At 34.8% G+C, this 21627-nt stretch overlaps 1 long non-coding RNA gene across 1 annotated transcript; it reads left to right on the forward strand.

Moving 5' to 3' along the window:
* The first annotated feature begins 6983 nt into the window (after window positions 1-6983).
* Window positions 6984-7935, forward strand: LOC129892460 (uncharacterized). The gene is made up of 2 exons (XR_008767321.1): window positions 6984-7111; window positions 7538-7935. It is a non-coding gene; the product is annotated as an uncharacterized LOC129892460 (long non-coding RNA).
* Window positions 7936-21627: the final 13692 nt, after the last annotated feature.

The following is a 21627-nucleotide window of genomic DNA, read 5'->3' on the forward strand; positions in this document are numbered from 1 at the left end:
AATATCTAAGTCTCGGAAGAAGGACTAGAAATAAGAGAGTCCACATCAGCTTGAAAGAAATAGCTCACCCTTGAACTCGAACAAATGTAACTTCTCTAAACGAAGTCTCTCCGCAGATGGCTGAATGTACCTTATACTCAACAAAAGACAGAGCAAGTGTAGTATCAGTAAACAAAAGAAACAGTGTACTGGTAGGATCATGCGTCTACCAAGTAAGAGGATCATGTACATGTAAACTATTATACCCCATACCTTTGTGCTTCGAAACGCTTTTTTAAGCTTCTTAAAAGGTGCCATGTGATCAATATTAATTCTAATATTATCAAATAACTCTAAGGAAGGGAGGATGTGATGCCCCATAGTAGTGAAACTCTAAGACTTCATTTGCTCATCTTTACAACTTAGAAAAATAAGAGAGAGTTGAGAGGAAAAGTTGAAGAGCAAGAGAGGAGAGCTACGGGTTGCTTCAAGAAAAAAGGTAAGGCCCAATTTCATTACGTGAATTAATTATTTAAGGTATCCTACAGTGATATGACGGTGTTTAACAACATAAAATTTATAGTTGGGGTTTCGAGGAGGTTCTCGTTCTTGTCAACAAACCCATTTTTGGAATAGGACTATTGTTAGTAATACTAGTATAACTCCTTGTGTAAAGCTTCATTTCTAGTGATTCAAGATGTTTTCGAAATATATTTCACAGGGCTATAACTTTCATTTGGACTCTAAAACCCAGTTTTTCTTTTATCTCCTCGAAAAAGAATGATGAAGTATAGGTGAGGTGCTGCCCAGATTTCGTTTTGGAAATCCTACACGGGCTGCTGTTGGTATTTTGGGCATATCGTTTTATACATAATTTTTGTAGGGGTGATTCAAAATTGTATGCGACCCTAAGAAACATGTCTATAACTTTCATTGAGGCCAAAAAGACTGTTTCTCCCAATTACCCCTTCGAAACTAAGCGATAATACAAGACAATAGGCTGTCCAGAATTCACATTTTGATAGTTTTGAGCAATTGTTTGGGGGTTTGTATTGTGTAATGTTGAAGTGAATTACTTATGTGTATGCTGCTGGTTTTTGTTGTTGATTGGCTGTAGTTATTAGGAGTGTAATTAGGAATTCAGATAGGGCATATTATAGGAGAGATACTACCTAATTTCCGTTAACTCCTTTACTAGTTAAGGAACTAGTCGAGAAGGCAAGCAAGGGGTTGAGTTCTATGAATACTCATATGTAACCTAAGATTATGGAAAGATAAGGGTTGTTGATACTTGCATTACTTTCATGTTACCTAGGTTCAAGGAACGACGAGGCAAACGGAATAAAGAGTAACCCGTAAGAGGTATGTAAAGCCTGTCTCTCTTTTCTTTTGGGCATGTCTTAGATTTAAGTGGCAAATGATATGTGTATGAAGCCTGGGGTAATTCTATTCATAAGCTCTGAACATGATTCATGATTCATAATTCGTGTTCACTGTTGAATGTTAAGACTCTTAAAGTAGTTAAGCTTTCATTCCTCAAGTCTTCTATATGCTGAAACGTAGTGTATGTAAAGTTATTCTTCCTCTCTTTTTGCATGACTTAGATGTAACTATTATGTATATGGAGTTTGAATTTATTCCACTCTTAAAACTCCGAGTGTGAGTTAAGGCTCTTATTCACTTCCTACTGATTAGAACTTCTGTAACAAGTTGAGTCATTTCTTTTCAAGTCTGCCATGTGATAGAAAGTGGTACATGTAAAGCTTGTCTTTTCCTACTTCTAGAAAGACTAGACTATAGGTACTATAGAACATGATTTTGGATATAGCCCCATTTATAGATTCTGGATATAACTCATGACTTGTACCCACTTTTGAGTGATAAGGGCCTTGAAGTAGTTGAACTACGACCCTTGAGCCTCCTATAGGTTGAACGGTGTTGGGATGTGTAAGCTCCTATACCTAGGGGCTCTTGAACATGCTTTATGGTGATATATAAGGAATGTTTGATATGTTACAGAGTTTTACGTGCACGTATATGCATTATGATATATATGGATCGGGCCGAACGTACCTCGGCACATTTTGCTATTTACAGATCGAGTCGTACATTCCACGGCATGTTATGCTATTTACGGATCGGGCCGTCGTTCCTCGGCATTATTACATGATATACGGATCGGGCCATCATTACTCGGCATTATTACATGATATACGGATTGGGCCGTCGTTCCTCGACATTATTATATGATATACCAATCGGGCCGTTATTCCTCGGTATTATTATAAGATATGTAGATTGGGCCGTTGTTCCTCGATGTGTACTTTGTATATACATAGATCGGGCTGTACGTTCCACAATGCTAATGGTATAAATATTCTTATGATGAAAAAATAATGTAGTTATTACACAAGTCCCCGAACGGACCGGATATAGTACGTGATGATAGCATATATGCCTTTATTTTATAAAATACAGGTACGGTAGATGGCTAAATGTTATACTGGCCCCCTGCATCCCTATTTTGGACGTTGTCTCAATTATGATGTTTTATGCTTTATATACTCAGTACATATATCGTACTGACCCCCCTTTCCTCGGGGGGCTGCATTTCATGCCCGCAGGTACAGATGTTCATTTCAGAGATCTGCCAGCTTAGGGTTTCCACTCAGCTATGTCGGAAGTGCTCCATTGTTCTGGAGCCTAACTTTTGGTGCTGACCTTCTAATATATATATTTATTTATTCAGGGGTACGGTGGGGGCCCTATCCCGCCATATGTTACTATTAATATTCTTAGAGGTCTGTAGACATGTGTGTGGGTTATACGTGTAAGTTCTGTTCAGTTATGTCTACGTGATGTATTATAAATATCAAGATACTATGGTAGCTTTGTCGGCTTGCACGCCCTTTCATGACAAGATACAAATGAAAGAGGCTACATGCCTATGAAAATGCTATGACCCACTGGGGTTCTTAGGTATAGTTCTTATATTTGTTCTTACATCTGATAATTAAGTATACGGGGGTCCAGGTTGGACCCCAGTCGCAGCCTACAGGGTTGGGTCATGACAGAAGTGGTATCAGAACGGTTCGTCCTTGGAATGTCTACAGACCGTGTCTAGTAGAGTCTTGTTTATCGGTGTGTTGTGCACCACATCTATAGACAGGAGGCTACAGGACATTTAGGATGTTACTTTCTTTCAGATCTAAGATCGTGCGATAGAGCCTATTTCCATAAATACACCATCTGAATCAAATTCTATTAATATTGTTGGTCCAAGTGCGAGTAACTTACCAATCGATAAATCATCCTTAATCATCATGGTTGTTGTTGCACAATGGACCAAATTTCAGCCTCAACATCTCAAGAATACTCTTCACTTCCCCAATCAATCTGGAAAACCATAATTTCCACGACAGGCGTACCTTGACTCTTAACAAAATGGGAGACAACCCAGGCAAGTTGTGAAATGCCAATTGTGCTAGAAGGTTGGTCATACTGCTGATGTGTGTCGCTCAAAGTCGCACAATCATTTTGAAGCAAATGTCAATTTTGTGTCGAATCATCATGCAGATGCAAATCCTTCGATCCTTGATTTTTAGAGCAACACATCATCTCACAACAGATCAGATAATCTTAAAGAATATATTGGTATTGGGAGGCGTTCATGGGTGACAGTAAAACTATTTCTATTACTTACACTGGTTTAACTCAAATAAAGACTTCTAATTTTAATTTCATGCTCTCTAACACTATGTGTGCTCCAGCTATAAAAATAAGAACTTTATTTATGTTGCTAAGTTTTGCTCTGATACCATAAAGAGATTGAGAATCAAAACAAACTTGGATAACTTTATTCAATCGTAACATCAACTTAAATACAAGTAAACGTAACTAATCGATAAATTCTAAGAAACTACTTTAAAACTTAATCTAATATTGTGGAAGACTAAATCTACCTATAACAACTTGATAAACCTGATAACTATTGATAACTAAATCTACTGCTAATATCTCTACCAATGTGATAACTATGCGAGTGTTTCTCAACAAACAAGAATGAGAGTTGATCCACTGTGTGTGAATGGGAGATGAAGAAAAATATTGAATTGGATCACCCATGTGGATCAACCTAAATTTATATTAATAAATAATAATATATATGTTATATATTTAATTTATTAATAAAAGTGAAGAGACACAACTATTTAAAAAGTTGTGTTCCTTTAGGTTTATAAACAGTTTCTCTGAAAGGAGAAATGATATAACTTTTGAAAAGAAAAAAACAGAACATTTCTTTCTTTCTTCTTCTTCCTTCTCCAATTCCGATAAAGTTCGTGAGAAAATTCTTGTGAAGATTTCTTCTTCGAAAAGCATTGGAACTATTCTATGACAAGGTATGATTCATAGACTGTGATTTTTGGTGTAGTTTGTGGCTATATACATGTGATTACAATCAGGGGAGGATCTATGTAGTTGGAAGGGGGTACCATGCCACCCTGTGATCTCGATTGAAAATTTGTATATACATGTATATTTGTATATATATTTATAACGAAAGTATAAATGTTATAAATGGCACCCCTAGAAATAATGAGTCTTGTGATGCCAGTGATTAAAGCTCAGGTTTACCACTGTAGGGATGTAAGTTCGAGCCCTGGGGTGTATTTTCTTAAAACTTCTTTGCCATGTACATCATTAGCGAATTTATTGTAAAAAGAATTGTGAATAAGTAGATGAGAACCCTAGGTCTCTTGTAAGTAAAATCTTAACTGAACCAACAGAACAAGTCTAAATTTTGTATGCAAATTTGCTAATAAATCTTATGTATTATGTTACTCTACGCTGAAAATTTTGTCATATGTTACTGTTCAAAGTAGCTTGGCACCCAGAGATTCAAAATTCTGAATCCGCCTCTGATTACAATATTAGAATAGTAAAACAAATTCAATGATCTTTGCAAACTAAGTGTTTGAATTAGATTCTTCAACGGGTAAAAAATCTAGTGTTAGCTCATTGACTTCTCCTCTTGGTTTCTTGATCTCTGATCCTATATGCTCCACACTGTGTAGATTGTATTATTGACGTTAAGTATAACATTGTAGCCTATCTTCTATGTGCCAGTATATGTTCCAATCCATGTCTTGTTCAGCTTTACATTGAGCTATGTTTATTACTCTCCACGTATTATAATTTGATACGGCCATACGCCTTTGATTATTTTTATCCTATACAACTTACATCTCTCTTGGTAACAGTGGATTTGACATTGACTCTACATTGTCAAATTGAACAAAGAAATAGCGTACAAATAAAATAACATAATTAGTTGTTCTTTAAATGAAGAGGCAATGAAGAAGTTGAGAAGACAGTTAAAAAAAAAATACAGTTATTTTCTTAAAAAATATTTTCCATCGTACGGAACACACACAAAGATAATGTAAACAATCAAAACAAATGACATATAACGCGGTTTCTTACGGAATTAGTTGTCCAATAATTTCATGAAGTTGATCAGATATAAAATAATTAAAGAATCTTAATATGTTGTTGAATAATTTCATGTTTTATATTGGTAAGCTATAGATAGTTTATACGGAGGGGTTGTGTGTACATGTGTCATCATTCTTTTGGAATTAAGAATTAAAGAATCTTGATTAAAAAATTGAGTTTCATTCTGAAAAATTAAGAAATGTTGAAGTCAAATATCTCAAATCTTACCTTAACTAAAGCAATTAGAAACATGTGTCATCTTTAATATGAAGGCATAGAATTCCAACTACTTATAGTTGCTTATCCAATCTCTTACTTTCTTTAAAAGTTAATTTAAATAGTTGGTCAACAACAACAACAACCTAGAGAAATCCCACAAAGCGGGGTCTGGGGAGAGTAAAGTGTACGCAGACATTATTCCTACCAAGGTAGGACGTCTGTTTCCGAGAGACCCTCGGCTCAAAAGTTGGTCAAGCAACTGATAGCTTAATAAAAAGTAGCATGCCGTTATATGGAAATATGTATAATTCGTATATATTTAGTATGTAATTTATATATATATGATTAAAAATAATAATTTAGCTGGCTATTATGTAAAAAGAATCCCTTCTGCATGCTCTATTTCTTTTTCTCTAAAACAAAGTTCCAAATATTATCTCCTTTGAAGTTTCTTTCTATAACACTAAGCTCCCTTATGAATTGGAATAATAGGTTCACCCCTGTTGATCATTTTGTAACAAAAATGAATTCAAATGGTTATTTATTTTTATTTTCTTTTTGTACCTTTTCCTTTTGCCCTCTAGTGACATGAATATTCGATTTAAGTACTGCACAAACAAGCAAATTATAATGCAGAGTAATATTATGTTTTTAGACTAACGTTAATAATTTAATTGAAACTAACAAGGTAATCATAATTCAACCATTTTTCTAGATACTTTCGTAGTTCAATTTTGCTTCTCACGTTTTGCTTCTCGAGAGTCAAACTGTATGGATTTTGACCAACATTTTAAGATATATTTTTCATCATTTTAATATGAAAGGATTGCAACTTATTGTATTTTTCATATATTTTTCTAACATCAAAATTTAAAATTTAAAATTTAAGAATTAATCTAATTCAATTTAGCTTTGTATATTAGTCAAATTAATTCTTGTGAAGCGAAACGTGATAAGCAAAAGTGAACGAGGGAGTATATGAGAGTGTAAATTCAGTTCTTTTGTGCAATGAGGAAATATACTTCTTCTCCTATCTAAAGCTTACCAATACCAAACTCTATACGTTATTATCTTACCCAAATATCCATCTTATAAAATGCAAAAAAAGGTATATAAAATATTTAACTTATATTATAGTATTGTAATATCTTTTGCTTCATTCCTTAAACTACTCGTTTCTTCTTTGAAATAGTCAACACGTTGATAACATCTTTATTGGAAAAATTGACTAAACCATTAAATAAATTTCTAGGCCTTGCTATTAATACCTGTCTTCACTTAATAGTTCACCACACACAAATCACTTCAAAGATAATATAATTACATCTAAAGTATTATAGGAATATGGCAAAGTCATTAGTGAGCTACACAACCTTCCTTGCTCTCCTCTTATGCTTCCTCCTCATTTCATCCAATGGTTTGTACTTAATTCTTAAATTCTTTGTCATTTCATTCATGACTACGCTGAATATATACTACGTTCAAATTATTTTAATTCTAATTTTCTTTTTTACAATAATAACAATATTTACCCCTCAATTCCAAGCTATTAGCAGCCAATCTCTTTAAATATTTCTCACATAGACAGAGCCAGGATTATTTTCAATAAGAAGATTCAAAATATGAAAAAGTGAACACACGAAGAATTCATAGGGGGTTCAACATCTACTATATATAAGTAATGTAATTTTTCAGCCGAAGGAGTTTCAATGAACTCCTGGTCCTTACTAGCTCTGCCCATAAATTTACTCACCATCCATGTAACATGCAATGATATCGTTATTAATTGATATATTTCAATTCCAATAAATGATTTTAACAAAAGAAATGTTGTATATGGTAGAGATGCAAGGTGCTGAAGGGAAAACATGCCGATGGAGGAGCAAGGAATATCGTACCCGCTTTTGCTTGTTGAGTGACACTTGTTTCAAAAAGTGCAAAGAAGAGTATTCCAAATCAACAAAGGGTCAGTGCATTAAAAAAGGCACCTTTTCTCGCTATTGCTACTGTTGGCGCAAGTGCTAAGAAGCATCCAATGTTCTCACAAATCTCTTTGCTTATGTATGAATAAATAAAAAATTAATGGTGTGTTGTCTTGTGTCATGTGTGAAAGAATAAAAACCTACCAATTCATTAGAATTGTAGTGATTGTGATCGAAATTGTTCTATGTTATGTTTTCATATGATATTCTACGTTTATAGTTTTTGTATAAATAAATTGTTCGCTGTCATTTTCATTGAGTTGACTTCGTGTTGGTATTTTACCTATTATATTGTCCTAATCATGATTGAATTCCCCTAAGTTCCATAACTTTTGTCAATTTTTTTTATTTTTATTTATATATATATTAATGAATTTCCTAAGAAAACGCATGCTCAAATAAGAGAAAAATCACAATCTAAGAATAGTAAAATAACACTTTAAGTATGGAAGATAAATCTCTATTCTTTCCTGAGACTATATATTATACAAGTAATGTCACGCCCCGGGAGGGTACCCTAGACGTGACCGACACTTGAAAGTCATTTTTGACCTTCAAGCGAACCACCTGATTCAGTCACCTCATCATTCAATCATACTCACCCAAAAGAGGGGTCAATCATAGCATACTATTCACATTTCAGGGCCGAAGGCCAAACATATTCAACCCAACAAAACAAGAAAAATAGGACTCCTCAAAATAACAGTCCAACCTTCCCACACTCTAGTCTATGAAGCCTCTATCCAAGTCTAGAAGGTGCCAATGACAAGTCCATGGCTACCAACATTTAAAATAAAAGAAATGACAACAAAACTGTACAAGAAGGCTCAATATCCTCCGGGACCTAGGATGACTCACCAACTAGCTGGGAGTGTAAGTGGATCTTCAACGGAGCGTCGGTTGATGATCTCTGGTACCTATCGCTGCATCATGAAATGATGCAGGCCAAATGACGTCAGTACATGGAATGTACGAGTATGTAAAATGGCCGGAGGAAACAACATCAAGAAAGCATCAATATCAACTCAGGATATTAACTCATATATATATACATAACCACTCACTCAAATGTCCTAAGTCCAACAAGAATAGTTTAGACAGGACTAACTCATAAGCCACTTAACTCAACTGACCCGGAGCACTATCAAGGCCTAAATGAGAGTTTCTCTTAACCGACAACCATCACCTATGAGACGGTGATAGTACAACAATCAGACATTGTTGCCACGTACGTCCATACCTTGGCAGGGCATGAACTCCTCCCTAATCATGGATACCATCGATTAGTCAAGTCCTATCATTTCAGGACAGTAAAATAGGAAACATCCGACTTTAACGGTTCGATCCCATGGGAAGCATCCGACTTTAACGGTTCCATCACTACCTACGTTGGTGGCATAGTTTCTGGGGTTCGAGTATGGACTATACTCTTGCCCGCTTCGGTGCTCGATACTCCTCCCATGACTCTATGCTCATAAGACTCCCTCCAATCATCTCAAACAAGCCCTCACGGCTAGTCTCATGTGGAACATTTCCCACTCATCAACTCAATCCTCATTCTTAACTCAATTTGAGTCATAATGGCAAGTCTCATTTAGGACCTTGTCCACTCGTCAATTCTATCCTCAAATCAACTCAATCAAGTCTCATTTACCCAAACATTTATGACATCTCCTTGAGATTCGGCACAACTCTATGACTTCAACTCAATAATTCAAGTAGAATAGCACATTTAAGGAAATTGACTTAAGCAACATAATCACATGGCTAAAGAGATCAACAAGACGTAACAACAAGTCATCTCCATCAATTCATAATAACATGAAGGATTTTAGGGACTTCTTATCTCAACAACATCAACACATATAGCATCAAGTAAATAGGAGACAAAGTTCATACAAACATAAACCATACCAAGAAACTCTATTTTCATGAACATCTAACTTCAAGGAAAGAGTAGAGCACATGGGTAGACTCAACCCATGTTTTGGGTAGCCTTACATACCTTAGTGAAGACTTGAAGAAAACCTTGTGGTTGGGTCTTTAATGGAGGACTCAAATCTTGAAGCTCTTGGACTCTTTTGTTATAAATGGAGAAGAAGAAGAAGAGAGAGAGAGAGAAGCTCCTAGGGCTTTTTAGAGAGAGAGTGGGGGCTGAAGAAAGTAATCCCAAAATAGTCTAGGGTGATACATATATAATTTGGGGCAATTCCCAAATTGCCCCTTCTCAAAGTTCTGAAAAATAGGCAAAAATGCACGTGGAGCGATAGTGGCGCATCGCGCCATTGCAGCGCCAGGCTGAAATACGCCTAAAACCTGCACACCTCGTAGTGGCGCACCGCGCTAGAAACCAAACTACTGAGGCATGTTTCTGGTGCGATAGTGGCGCGTCGCGCCCTTACAGCGCCAAGGCCATTGTCCTGAATTCTGGGAATTTGGCCTGAAAAACCCTGCAGAACTTTTAGTGGCGCATCGCACCAGGGACCAAACTACTGAGGCATGTTCCTGACGCGATAGTGGCGCGTCGCGCCATTGCAGCGCCAAGGCCATTTCCCCCAGCAGTTGCAACCCAGGCCAAAAATGAAATTTCTGCCTGCTAGCTCATCTTAGGATCGTCATATCTTTTGACTCCGAACTCCAAAATTTACGTTCTTGGTGGCGTTGGAAAGAAGACTCAATGACCTTTAATTTGATAGGTCGTGGTCCACCCAAATTGACGTCCTTCAAAAGATAGGGTCGTTAAAAGTTGACCCTTATACGAATTCATCCTAAATTTAGCCACGATGGATCTTTCGGACTTAGCTCGGTCCTAGGGGTCCATAGTGACCCCACATCACCTCTAACACTGCTCCGTCCCTCAGAGATTCATCTTAACTCACGAATATACTTTAAGATACTCGGGTTCGACCCCTCCCGAACACAAGAAGGGTCCGAATCTTTGAAAAAAATTTGAGGGGTGTTACAAGTAAGCTCTTACAGAGCAATACATAGATATTCATAATATACAGGATAAACAAATATGTTCTAATAGAGGGGATACACATTAAATATTGATTGGGATCATTGAATGTACCCTTTCTCCCCCTCGAATTAAAGTTGGATTAAAAATTTATTTGAGCTTTAAGCCATTATGCAGGGTTTGAAAATCACAAAAAGTGGCGTGGGTCTGGGTTTATGCGGGTTCGGGGCAGGGCAAGGCAGAGTGGGACGAAGTAGATTGAAATCTTTTTGTGATGAATTTAGTGCGGGTGTGAAATTAGTTGCGGGTTCCCTCTATAAAGTGTATAAAAACTTATTATAGAAAAAAAGTTTCTCAAAAAGTGATTAATCGTAGTAAAATTTGAGATGTTTGTAACAAAAATAGGTAAGAAATGTAGAGAGAAAAAATAAAGAGAGACAAAAGGGGAGAACTTTTCTTATTCTTTCAAGTATTTTTCAAATGTATTCAACTGACACTTATATAATATATAATTTTCAAGAACTTTATTTATAGGCATGCATGTTGGGTTTTGGTCTTTTTTTCTTCCTATGTGGATAGATAAAAGTTCAATTTGAACTAGCCTACTTTTGTCCATAACTCCAATTCTTATGGTACATATTTTAGACTCATCTAGGTCTTACTTTCATAATTCACAAGAGAGATTAACAGGCACAATAGAGAGAAAAGTGAGAGTGAAGATTTTCGCACAAGCCTTAAAAATCATTTTAAAATTGTAATTTCCGATTCGTTTCATGTCTGATTGAGCTGATTTTTTGGATAGATTGTTCCTTTCAACTTAATCTTTGATTGGGAACTGACAGAGATGGATTTGGAGTCATGTAGCTCCAGATTTTAGCTTGTGAACAATAGCTGAATTTTTGGTGATTTACTCCTTTCTTCTTTAGTTCTTTGATGCTATCTTGTAGTTGTTGTTGCTCATTGTTTGACACTTCTTTGGTGGGAATTTTGGAGAACACTTTTGTAACTCTTGTTGATTATAGTGGAGCTTTTGGTCCTGTGGTTTTTACTCTTCATACCAAAGAGATTTTCCACGTAAATTTGGTGTCTCGTATGTAGATTTAGTTTTTCCTTACCATATTTATTTTTAGTGATATGCTTGCTGCCCTGTCACGCTCTGGGAGGGTACCCTAGACGTAGCCGGTACTCAAAAACCATTTTTAGCTTCCAAGTGAACCACTTTGCCTGATCACACATCCGTTCATTCATTCAATCAGCGGAAGACTTAAAATAAAAAGAATATTTGGCGGGCAATCCAAATCAACGATCTAACTCAAGAAAGAAAGGTAATGGGCCAACAAATCAAACTCCAATATTTGTCATTAAAATAGTTTGACAAGAATAATTCTAGGAAAAAATACTCAATTGACCCATCACTATCTAGTCTATAAAACCTCTATCACTACTATCTAATTGGTGCCAATGACATGTTCATGGCTACCTCAAATCAAAATGAAAAGGGCTAATTCGACGCAAGAATAACATAAGTGGTGTCCTCCGAATGTAGGAGAGGACTCACCAATAAGCTGAGCGTGAATACATCCCCAATGGTGCTCCTATTGACGATCTCTTAAACTTGTCTCTGCATCATGAAATGATGCAGGTCTAAATGAATTTCAGTACATGGAATGTACGAGTATGTAATATGGCAGAATGAAACATACCTCAAGGTAGAATAACATTGGTTCAAATATCTCAAATCAGAAAGATAAGAGGGACTCAATCAAAGTGTCATAAGTCTAAAGTAAGAACACAGTTTAGACAGAGACCAATCATAAACCATCCAATCCAATCCAATTATGTACAATACAATTCAATTAAATCATTCAATTCAATCCACTCATATATCATCCGATCCAATCTAATTATATACAATCGTCTCAATCCAATCATATACAATCCGATCTAATCCAATCATATACAATCCAATCCAATCGTACACTATCCAATCACATATCATTTAATCCAATCCATCACATATCATCTACTCCAATCCAATCATACACAATCCAATCACATATCATCCAATCAAATCCAATCATGTATATTCACATTCAATCCAATCCAATCATATGCAATCAACTCCGCCATAAAGTCAAAGGACTCAATTCAATAGATATGCAAATTAAATTATGCAATGTTTTATAATTCAACCCAATCATCTACAATCACAATCAAACCAATCATATCAAGCACAAACCATTTAATTGGGAGTTTTCTAACCGAGAACTATCACCATATGAGCGAGTGATAGTACAACAAGCCGACGTTATTGCCACGTCCATTCATACCTTGCCAGGGTAAGAATGAATCAATAATCATGGATCCATAACCAATCAAGTCTTATCATGTCAAGACAGTAATTTAGGAAAAATCCGACTTTAACGATCCAATCCTCTCCTATGTTTGGCGACGTAGTTTATTGGTTCGAGTATGGACTATACTCTTACCCAATTCGATGCTCGATACTCCTTCCAAGACTCAATATGCTCATATCTATCAAGTGAGTAAAATACTCATTTAGTCTCTTAGGACTTATTTTCAAATCAACTCATTTAGTCTCATTGGACTCTTTTTAAAACTCAATCAAATCTGGCCTCATTGGACCTTCTTTCAAATCAACTCATCTCAATCATCAAACTCTTCTCTTTAAATTTGATACCATCTCAAGTCAATGAATGTAGAAAATATTAGATGCAATTAAAACATAATCTCAACTCCTCAACTCAAATTCAAAATAGACATTTTAATGTAAAAATACTCATCTCATTTATACTAAAAATATTCATGTTCAAAAATGATAATTTAGAGACTCCTCAAACTCAACTCATACTTAAACTCCTTTTTTTAAATCAAAGATGAAAATAATCATTCTTTAAACTCAAAATAGTGTATAAATAGTTTATGCAAAAATGTTCACAATCATTCATTTAAAACTCCTTCTCAAATAATAATTTATACTCATATGACTCCAATCAAATCAAATTATGCAAATCACATATCATGTAGTCACACTAGACTCCAATCCATTTCACCTAAAACATCATCATCAAACATCATCATTCACATCATTATCAAACATCTTGCTCCAAAATTCTTATTTAATTCTATATCCCATTTATAGAAATAAAAAATGACATTCGAGCTCTACCAAGGTTTCATTTCTTTTTATGCCATTCACATTCATAACTATCCCAATTCATTCTTTTCATTCCAATCAATACATATACATAAAACCATCAATCTCAACCTCAAGACAATTATGACAAAGAAAATCTCATCTTGGGTTCATGTGAATGAATACATGAATCCATACTCTCAACCAAACTCAACTCAAGAACACCATCAATACATATGAATTTATAGATAAAAATTCATTTGTAGTCAATAATATGAAAGATAACTATTTAGTAATTCAAGTCATGAATATCATCAATCAATTAATAGTATATATATAAAAAAAATTTATAATTTAGGAAAAATTCAAGAAAACCTTCATGGAAGGTTCAAGTCTTTCACAATATTCATCCAACACATCTATGGGGCATATGAAAGAACTCAATCCATATTTTAGGTTAGCTTTACATACCAGTAGATTTTGAAGAAATCTTGTTGTTGGGTCTTAAATGGGAAGCTTGAATCATTGAGCTTTTGTGAGGATTTTGTTGGAGATGATTTGAAAGAGAAGAGGGGATGAATATTAGGGTTTCTTTGGAGGTGAGAAGGCTGAAAAAAATGATCCCAAAAAGTTTCAAGTTAGGTTATATATATTTAGGGAAAATGTCTAAGTTGCCCTTCATCAAAATCTGGAAAAAGGGCTAAAATCTTGTTGGCGCTATAGTGGCGCATCGCGCCAATGCAGCGCGAAGACAAAATGGGCTTAAAACCTTGCAAACCTAATAGTGGTGCATCGCGCCAAGGAACAAACTACTGAGGCTGTTTTCTAAAGCTATAGTGGCGCCGGGCGCCACTGGAGCGCCAGGCCTGAAATCCCTGCAGTGATCGCCCAGGCCTGAAATTCCTGCAGTACTAGTCTATAGAAAAAGGGTCATAACCTTTGATTCCAAACTCAAAAAATTACAATCTTAGTGGCGTTGGAAAGATAACTCAAATACCTTTAATTTGGTAGGTCATAGGATACCCAGTTCATTATATTCAAAGAGATATGGCCATTGGAAGTTGACCCTTATACGAACTCATTCGGAAACTTAGCCGAGACTAATTCTGTGGACTCGACTTGGTGTTAGAGATGTCTTATGACACTAAACCACATCTAATACCCTTCAAATACTTAGGAATTAATCCTAACTCATATATAAAATTACAAGTCCTTCGGTTCGAGTCTACACACACGTGAAGAAATATTCGAGTCTTTGTGAAAAAAATTCTGAGGTGTTACATGCCCAAAACAACATTTATGCTTGAATTGGTTTGTCTCATTTTGGTTCAAATAGAAGGAAAGTTTAGATCTGGGTTTTCTTCCACTATTGTCCTGTCGTACATTTTTGTTTGTGCTTTCCTTTCCTAACAAACTAGTTTGTTGATTGTTTATTTGAATGATAGAGTCAAATATGAGTAAGATAGTATGTTTGAATGGCATCAATTATCATATTTGGAAAGACAAAATGAAAGATCTTCTATTTGTCAAGAAAATACATTTATATGTGTTTGCTTCTAATAAATCTGAGTTTATGAATGATGAGGATTGAGAATTGAGCACCTACAGGTTTGTGTCTATATTAGACAATGAGTTGAAGATAATGTTAGAAATCACATTGTGAATGAGATACATGTCAAAAGTTTATGGGATAAGATTAAGACACTTTATGCTTCGAACACTAACAATAACAATTTGTTTCTGCTGAAACAATTAATGAATATCAAATATAAAGAAGACAATCCTATTTCAGATCATATAAATGATTTTCAGGGTGTTTTTGACCAGGTGTTCGGAATGGGTGTAAAGTTTGATGAAGAAATACAAGGACTTTGGCTTCTTAAAACTCTGTCAGATTCTTTTGAAACTCTTCAAGTTTATTTGACTAATTCTTCTCCCAGTGGTATTGTAACTATGAATTATGCAAAGAGTGATGTCTTAAATGAAGAGATGAGAAGAAGATATCACGGCTCATCTTCTTCAGTTTCACACTCCGATATTTTGGTTACTGAAGACAAGGGGAGAAGCAAGTTCAGAGGTCACAATGATAGCGATAAAAGTAGAAGTAAGTCAAAGTCTAAGTACAAGAATATTACATGTGACTATTGCCAAAAGAATGGACATATCAAGAAATATTGCTATAAGTACAAGAGAGATATGAGACAATAAAAGAAAGATGACAATAATAAAAATCATGTTGCTATTGTTGTTAAGAATGATATTCTTATTGCTTGTGGTAAAAATGTTGTTAATCTTGTTTGTGGTGAGTCCAGCTGGTTTGTGAAATTTAGTGGTATTTCTCATGTCACTCCAAAGAAAGAATTATTTTCTTGTTACACTCCATGTAATTTTGGAATGTTGAAAATAGGCAACGGTAATGAGGTTGAGGTACTTGGCGTTGGCACAGTTTGTTTGGAAAATAACAATGGTTCGAGACTAGTTCTCAACAATGTCATGTATGCTCTAGATGTTCGCTAGGATTTGATTTTTGTAGAAAACCTTGATGATAAGGGTTATGCTAACACCCTCAGTGCTGGCCAGTGAAAGCTTACTAAAGGTTCAATAATTGTGGCTCGAGGTGACAAGTTGTCTAACTTATATGTATTCCAGGGCTCCATTTCTAGAGGCTCAATAAACTTTGTGGAGAATAATACTTCATCAGAGTTACGACATAGAAGGTTGAGTCATATGAGTGAGAATGGGAGTGATAATTTGGATAAGAAAAAATTACTTTCTGGAGTGAAACAAGCAAAGTTAAAGAAATGTGTTTATTGTCTTGCGAAAAAACATAAAAGATTTTCTTTTCAAAGTTATCCACCTTCAAAAAAGCTTGATTTACTGGAGTTGGTACATTCTGATTTGTGTGGTCCTTTTAAGGTAAGGTCTCATGGTGGTGCAATTTACATTGTGACTTTTATTGATGATCATTCTTAGAAACTCTGGGTATACTCTTTGAAGTCCAAGGATCAAGTACTTAATGTGTTCAAGAATTTTCAGGCCTTGGTTGAGAAACAGACAGAAGAAACTGAAATGCATCCGGTCAGATAATGATGGTGCATATATTTGTTCTTTTGATAAATATTGCTACAGATGTCACAGGTATGGCCATTATAAATCAAAATGTTGAACTAACTTAAATAGAGAGGGTGGAAGGAGGTCTAATTTTGCAGTATAGGAAGAAGAAATCTCTTTGTTAATGGCCTATCAGGAGAAAGAACAAGTGACAGATGAAATTCAGCAGACTATCTGGTACTTAGACACTGATTGCAGCAATCATATGTGCGGAAACAAGTCAGCTTTCTCCACATTAGATGAGTCATATCGAGTTTCTGTGAAGTTTGAAAATGATTCAAAAGTTGCAGTCACGGGAAAAGAATAGGTAACCATTTAGACTAAAAGGAATACTGCTCAAATAATATCTGATGTCCTTTATATTCCAAAGTTAATATCAAATCTTTTGAGTCAGTCAGTTGCAAGAGAAAGGGTATGAAATTGTCATTAAAAATGGATTTTGTAGGATTCAAGATGATAATTTGGGATTAATTGTTCAAGTTAAAATGACTGCAAAAATAATGTTTCCTCTCCATCCTGGTATGGCATTTTCGATTTGGGCATCTCAATTTTGCTGGATTAAGAACCTTGCAACATAAGAATATGGTGATTGATCTTCCTCAAACTTCATCTCCATCTGAAACTTGTGAAGAGCGTGTGGTTAGCAAGCAGTCTCGCAACTCTTTTCCATAAAAGGTTTCATGGAGAGCAAAGAAAGCAGTTGAACTTGTCCATTCTGATATTTGTGGACCGATAACACCATCTTCTAATGGAGGTAAAAGATACATAATTACCTTCATTGATATTTTACTCGGAAAAGTTGGGTATATTTTTTGCAGGTTAAATCTGAAGTTTTTGAACTTTTAAAAGCTTTAAAGTACTTGTTGAAAAAAAGATTGGTAGTCCAATAAAAGTTCTTCGTTCAGATCATGGCGGAGAATACAACTCACATGAATTTGCAAATTTTTTTGAGCTTCATGAAATCAGGAGGTAACCTTCAGCAACGTACTTGCACCAAAAAATGGAGTTTGTGATTGGAAAAATTGTAGTATTATGAACATGGTGTGGATCATTATGAAAATCAGTGGAGTTTCAAGAAGTTTTTAGCCTGAAGCAGTCAATGGGAGTATCCACATCATGAATAGATGCCCCACATTTGCAGTTAAATATATGGAGTGGAAAACGACTAGCCGTAGATCACTTGAGAATATTTGGGTGCATTGCATATGCCCATAGCTTACAAAGGATCTTGGAGGAACGAGGATCCATGACACTTTTTCAAACAAATTGTGGGAAGTATGATGTATTTGACACCAACAAGGTCAGACATCGCACATGCTGTAAGTCTCATTAGCAAATTCATGGAGAATCCAAAAGAATTGCATCTTTTGGCTGCAAAAAGGATCCTTCGATACTTAAATGGTACTGTCGACTTTGGGTTGTTCTACAAGAGGGATGAAAAGACAAAACTGATTGGGTTTTCTGATAGTGATTATGTGGAGATTTAGATGATCGGAAGAGTACTACTTCAGGTTATGTGTTTATGTTGAGTTCAGGTGCAGTCTCATGGTCATCAAAGAAGCAGCCAATCGTCACTTTGTCAACAACTGAAGTTGAGTTTGTTGCTGCTACTGCATGTGCCTCGCAAGCCATTTGGCTAAGAAATATTCTTAGTGAGCTAAATTTCAAGCAACAAGAACCAACAACAATTTATTGTGACAACAGTTGTGCTATAAAATTGTTCAGAAATCCAATTTTTTACGGGAGAAGCAAGCATATTGATGTAAGGTTTCGTTTTTAAGAGATCTCACTGAAGATGGAGTAATAGATCTTGTCTACTATAGAACTGAAGATCAGGTCGCTGGCATTTTCACAAATCCTTCAAATATGCATCATTTGTGAAGCTTAGAAAATTACTTGGAGTTTGTACTTTTGTGGACCCGTCTTTTGAGAATTAAACGGAATGTTCGAGAACATTAGTTTAAGGGAGGGAATGTTAAAAAACGTGATATGTCTTAGTTTATTAGCTGCTATCCTAGTTTATAGGAGCTTGTTGGTAGTAGTTCTATTTCGTAGGTTTAGTTTTGTTTCTAGAGTTTGATTTGCAGTAGGCAACTTAGTAGAATATTTTATCTTTAACTGTTTAGCAATTGTTTAGCTATCAGTTACGTTGGTTCCTATTTTTCTGCACTTAGTCATTGTAATTCACTTGTATAAAGAGAGCTTGCAGTTGCAGAGTACAATAAAAGACACTTGTTCGATTCTTTTTAGTCATTCTCCGTCTTTCTACTGAATTTTTGTAACAATCATATCATCTGATTAATTAAATTAAAATAACCACGAGACAATTTATTTCAATTATTTAGATTAATTAACTTGACATAAACAGAAGAAAACGTACAATTTTATCATAATACAAACATCACATTGACATAGTACTACTTCCTCACAATCACTACAATTCTAATGAATTGGTAGTGTTTTTATTCTTTCACATATATAAGCAATTGATGCTTTATTATTTGCAATTGCTCCAGCAGTAGCAATAACGATAAAAGCCTTTTCTAATGCACTGACCCTTTGTTGCCTTAGAATACTCTTGTTTGCATTTTTTGAAGCAATTCCCACTGGACAAGCAAAAGCTTGAAAACAGTATTTGGCTCCTCCAACGACAAACTTTCCCCTCAGCTCCTTGCATCTCTGAATGGAAACAACCACTTATTATAACTTCTTTCTTTTGTTACAATTATTTATTAGAATTGAAGTATATGGTTATTGTCTCAAAAAATTAACAGATCGATCATCCTTACATGTACAAATGCATTAGAGGCTATAATAATAATGATAATCATCTGATATCACGTACATATATAGCGAGTTCAGGTCTAAGTGTGCAAAGGCATAGAAAGGGGCTAACTACCTATACCTTGAAAGGATTGCGGAAGGTTAACAACCAGTGTGGAATTAATTAATATGTGATGGTTCTTCAAAATTCTATTTGGGTCCAAATAGAGGCCAATGGTCATAGAGATTCAGAATTTTATAAAAATAATTTCAAGTGTTAATAACTTAGTTCTTAACTTAATATTTGTACATATTTAATAAACTTCTTAATACAAATACATTATTTGAGCAGATGTTATTAAGCCCGTATCCAGGCTTCTAGCTCTGCCCCTACAATGGATGGTGAGTAGTATTTATATAAATTGACTAGAACTAGCTTGGGATTGAGGCAGGAATATCTTTTTTTTTTTTTTGATGATAAAATATATGCTAACTTAGTATATTTTCAGAATATTCACAAAATGAGAAACAAATGAAGCAGTACAAACCATTGGATGAAATGAGGAGGAAGCATAAGAGGAGAGCAAGGAAGGTTGTGTAGCTTACTAATGACTTTGCCATATCTATATTACTTTGAAATGGAAATTATTAAGTGATTTGTGTGTGGAAACTATAAATGAAGACAAGTATTTATAGCAAGGACTTGCAATTTATTTAATGGTTTAGTCAAATTTTCCAATGAAACAGCTGTAGTAAGTTGTATTCAAAGAAGAAACGAGTAGTTTAACTTAGACTATAGGTGATGAAATGGAATGAAGAAAAGGATATTTTATATACTACAAGTTAAATATTTGTATAAATTGTTGGAGCACGTCAGCACAGTTTTTGCTAAGCTTTAATTAAAAGGGAGGAGAAAGAGTATATTTCTCATTGCGCACATAAAAAAAATGTTAATATCACCGAAAATATCAGTTTTAACGCTTCTATCAAAACATACATAATTATTTATCCATAAATAAATGCTAATACCAAAAGATAATTATAATAGTTAGTACTTATCAATTCCTTTGGATCACCTAACGGGCTAATAATCGAGCTCCTTCGGATAAGGACTAATTAATTGTTTATACTATTGAAACAATTTTATTTCCCTAATATCAGCTAGTCATTCACATGCTCCATTTAAAGAATTTGACTAATTCCACTATTAATATAATGTTAATTCTGACTGTTGAAATGTTTCTTCGGATTGGAATTCTTCTGGTTTATCGTCAGATTATTGTTAGATTTTCAAAGTGGTAAATTAGAAAAGTATGAACATTACAAAATAGAGTTTTCTTTAATTAAATCTAATCATCCTTCAAGAAATATAGAGTTGCTTGAGTTGGTGTACTCTGATTTATGTGGTCCAAGAAAGATAATAACTCTAGGTGATGCATTTTACTTTGTCACTTTCATTGATGACTGCTCAAGAAAACTTTGAGTCGATGTTTTGAAGACTAAATATCAAGTGTTAGGTGTCTTTAAATAGTTTCAAACTTCAATTTAAAGAGAAATTGAAAAGAAGCCGAAATGTATTCGTACTGATAACAATAATAAATATTATTGACCGTTTAACGAATACAACAAGTATCAAAGATATTAGATACCAGAAGATTCCTTCTAAGACCCCTCAGCTTAATGGGTTGGCACTAAGGATGAACAGGACTTCGATGGAAAGAGTTAGATGTTTGCTTTCTGAAGCAAAGTTACCGAATTTTTTTGGGGTGAGGCCTTAATGACCGTTGCATGTGTTATTAAGCCTTTTTTAATAGTCTTAATTAATTAAAGAAAGGAATTTAATCATGCAACATTTTTAATGATGTCCTTATCTCAAATTTGAACGAGGAATCGTTGACATTTTATTCATTCCAATAATAAAATATTTTCATATTTCAATCCTTTAAATTTCTAAACCCTAA

The sequence above is a fragment of the Solanum dulcamara genome, chromosome 6 (genome assembly GCF_947179165.1).
Source record: "Solanum dulcamara chromosome 6, daSolDulc1.2, whole genome shotgun sequence".
In the NCBI taxonomy this organism is placed as follows: domain Eukaryota; kingdom Viridiplantae; phylum Streptophyta; class Magnoliopsida; order Solanales; family Solanaceae; genus Solanum; species Solanum dulcamara.